The sequence below is a fragment of the Asparagus officinalis genome, chromosome 4 (genome assembly GCF_001876935.1).
Source record: "Asparagus officinalis chromosome 4, Aspof.V1, whole genome shotgun sequence".
Classification (NCBI taxonomy): Eukaryota; Viridiplantae; Streptophyta; class Magnoliopsida; order Asparagales; family Asparagaceae; genus Asparagus; species Asparagus officinalis.
The window spans coordinates 6,462,665-6,466,972 of NC_033797.1; positions in this window are offsets into that span (position 1 = coordinate 6,462,665).

Consider the following 4,308-nt stretch of genomic DNA (forward strand, 5'->3'; position numbering starts at 1 on the left):
GAGGACGACACGTGGCCCGGACTCCATCAAAACCCTAAATTCGATCACATGTCAATTGATTTGGATAGAGCACTTTGGGAGAAAGTAGTAAAAATTTGGGGATAGTGGCCAACTTGGTTCAAAGTTGGGGGATTAGCTTTAGGCCCATGCTTTTGTTGGGGGCGTGCTTGTGGGGTAACTATCACGGGGATCTTGGATCGTGATGGGTTGCGTTGAGATCAAAAGTAGCGAACCGGGCGGGGCTTGAATTATACGTACAAATGGGTCGAGGGTACAAAATTCTATCAGAACGATCTATATAATATCACAAAGTAATCTAAAATAAAATGGAGAGGAAATAGGGCGACGGTTTGGATACTTTCATTGCCCCGTGTTTGGATCAGATAGCCCACAGCGTGCTGGGTGTTCTAAAAGAATGTGTGCTCTCTTACATATGATGCGGTCCATCAAAACGAATAATAATACATATGTAGACAGATAAGAAAATTAGAAGCTCTTACATGTAAAAAAAAAACGAATAAAGATAAAAAAAACAAATAAAAAGAAAACATATACAAATGCAAAAAAACGAAACAATAAAATAGATTAAAATTTAAAATTTACAGACAACGCGGCACACAAAAAATGTAGGAATAAAATAAAATTTCTCAAGAAATCAGAATTTATTCTTAATTTGAAAATGCATTCCAAAATACACTACCATTTGGAGTATCTAGATAGTCATCCAAATGTTTTGGATCATATCAATAATTTTGTCTTATCGAAAACGAAAAATCAATACTTTATGGAATATAGATGGCTATGGTGTATAAATTGGGTAAATTTCACAGAGCCGTATACGAACCAACGCGTGTAGATACGTGAATGGTGGGGTGTGGATATGGCGGCGAGAAAGCGGCCTGTCGTGACGCGGGAAACTGACGTAGGTAGTTGACGTCACATAAAGGCCAGCGGGGGCTGCGGGTCGGCCCACGGCGAGGCAAACTATCGGTTGTCTGGATGAGTACATCTGCGCTCCATTGAGTTCGACCCCGATATGCAGAGATTTCGTGGGGGTCCGCCGATTGTTTTCTTGCCGACACGGCCTAAAGTGGGGCCCACTTGCTGTGTAGTTTATATATTTTGTACGGTCCAGAGAGAGATGTGTAGAGTACCTACATCTTGCCTTTTCTTTTATCCCCCCCCCCCCCCCCCCCCCTCTTTATTATACAAATAAATCAGTAACCAAGCCTCTTTACCTAAGAAAATAAAAAAAATTATGGCATTCTCGAGTTGGTTAGGATCACTCTATTTCTAGCAACCCCTCTAATCAAGAGCTAGTCTATATCAATTAAATTATGAGGCCAGAGAGACCTGAGTGTGGAACAACCTTAGCCTGATTTTAAGGCTAAAACCTGGTTTAACAGAAAAAATTAAGTTTCGTGTTGCTTTGATACTATCTTCAAGTCGCTCTAACTATTACATCACAACTACGTGCCCCATATTATTATAGTCCATGATCATCGTTTTTGTTACTTTAGCTATTGTATTATTTCTAGCACTCGTTATCATGTAATGCCTTGCCAAGTTTTAGATTATAATTATCTTTAGAAACTATTTCAAACAATGTAACCTTGTGTTATAGTGAGAACCTCTCTAGGATACTATGTGTAACACCTGTAAAGCGTTGGTGTGTTTATTATTTTTCCATTATCTATGTGAAAACCTTGCACATCATAAAGCATATTGACTGGATACAACGAACAATATGCATACCGTACTCATTTTTCCCCCCCTTCTGTCGTGAGCATTATCCATGTTATGTACCATTAATTCCGCTTCTATTGTCTCAAACTTGTTATGTACCTACCATTTTATCCGTCATGATTTTTATAAATTATCACTAAGAGTGCGTTTGGCAAACTTTTGAAACTAGACCATGATTGAACCCGGTCCAGTTTTGAGTCACCGGCCCAGTTTTTCTTACGTCAAAAGACGCTATGAAACTAATTTAGTGTTGGACCACCACCCAATGGGTCCAACTCTAAACTAGTTTAGTATAGAACTAAGTCAAGATTGAATCTAATTCAAATTTTGAGTGATTGCCAAACACACCCTAAAGTCTGACGAGCGATAGTAATTAAGCTAAAAAATGTCTTAAACTTAATTGTCCTCGTCAAGTAGGCATTAGGCTAAGATGGTAGGGATTCGTCATATCAACTTTGAATATTTGAGAAATATTGGAGAAAGTAGGGAAAAAGCTCAATGCAAGCACGAGATGGTAGAAAAGAAAGAAGATGAGTGCATGCCTCGATACTTGTCGGGGGTCACAACTAAAACTTTAATTGAGAAAGGAACATATACTTAATTATTTTCATATACTCACGAGGTAATATTGGGTGTTAATTTTTTTTTTTAATTTTTGATAGAAAAAAGAAGAATAACTGCAACGGTGAGCATAAGTTGTAATATGTTTATTTTCAATTATTTTCAAGGAAAAGCACATTCAATTTCTTCTTACGTCATGATTTTCTCGACATTTATTATTTAGTCATGATGAATACGCAAAAATTATATAACTCCAACATAATGACAGTAGGTACATATTCTATAAGGCTCTATGTTAACAGTTGCATAATTGACATATGAGATAACCTCATACTCACAAGGTAATATTGGGTTTTTTTTTTTTTTGATAGAAAAAAGAAGAATAACAACGGTGGGCATAAGTTGTAATATGTTTATTTTCAATTATTTTCAAGGAAAAGCACATTAAATATCTTCTTACGTCATGATTTTCTCGACATTTATTATTTAGTCATGACGAATACGCAAAAATGATATACCTCTAACATAATGACAGTAGGTACATATTCTATAAGGCCCCGTTTGGCAAAGGGTTAATGAAGAGGGGTTAAAAAGAAGGATTAATGTACTTAGCCCATTTGATAATCCGAAGGACTAAATTATTAACCTGTTAAATAAGTTTTATTTTAGCCCTTATGATCAGTTTTAGTGTTTGGGAATAACAATGATTTTGACTATTTTCTTTATAATTAGAAGGGTTAACTCTTATTCCATCTAAATAGGAGTATTAGTAAACCCCTCATTTTGAGGGGTTAACTCATTTTAACCCCTCTAGAGGGGTTAACTTAACCCTTCTATATTTTTTAAGTTTGGCAAATTATGGAGGGTTAACTCACTTTAACTCTTATATAAATTTGTTGTGTTTGACAGGTTAAAAAGGGGTTAAGTCTCCTTAACCCCTCACTTAACCCTTTGCCAAACGATACCTAAGGCTCTATGTTAACAGTTGCATAATTGACATATGAGATAACCTCATACTCACGAGGTAATATTGGGTGTTTTTTTTTTTTTTTTTTTTTTATAAAAAAAAAAAAGTTTTTTTTTTTTTTTTTTTTTGATAGAAAAAAGAAGAATAACAACGGTGGGCATAAGTTGTAATATGTTTGTTTTCAATTATTTTCAAGAAAAAGCACATTCAATATCTTCTTACGTCATGATTTTCTCGACATTTATTATTTAGTCATGATGAATACGCAAAAATGATATACCTCTAACATAATGACAGTAGGTACATATTCTATAAGGCTCTATGTAACAGTTGCATAATTGACATATGAGGTAACCAATTTGTATTATTAGTTTGTGAGTTTGTGAGTGTTGATGTACTAGTGATCACACAGTCAATATGTATCCGTATTTGGATGAGTTTGTTGAGAATTGATGAGAGGTCGTTTTCTTCCCTGACTTTATGTCTAATTCTTAAGCTGGGAATCTGAAAAATCTGCACATGTAGAAATTCGTGAGAGGGTGGGGTTTGGTTCCCCCGTTGTACCTTCGACGATCAAGTTAGCTGATGAACTTGAGTGGGGTAAATAAGAACTGTGAGAGTTCTTGTGTGTGTGCGGTATAATTTGCAATTTTAGAGAATTTGGATAAGAATCTAGAAAATCAAGATCAGGGATCAGATCTTTGGTCCCCTATAGTTCATGTATTTATACCTAGGGTATAAAGGTAGATTGATCACTTCGACCACCTGCAGGAAGGCGGTGGCAAAGTGTGGGCTGGTAACTGCACCAGCGCTTGCTTTACAGGTGTCAGCTGGTGATTGGGAGACGGATCACTTCAGCATTAAATGAGAAGTGGGCGGTGGCAGGGCGATGGCCACGTGGTCCGATGAGTCATGAAGACTATCAAGGCTAGAGGCATGATGCGCTTGCCATGCATTAAATACGATGCTAACATGTTGTCACAGAGAGAGAGAGAGAGAGAGAGAGAGAGAGAGAGAGAGAGAGAGAGAGAGGC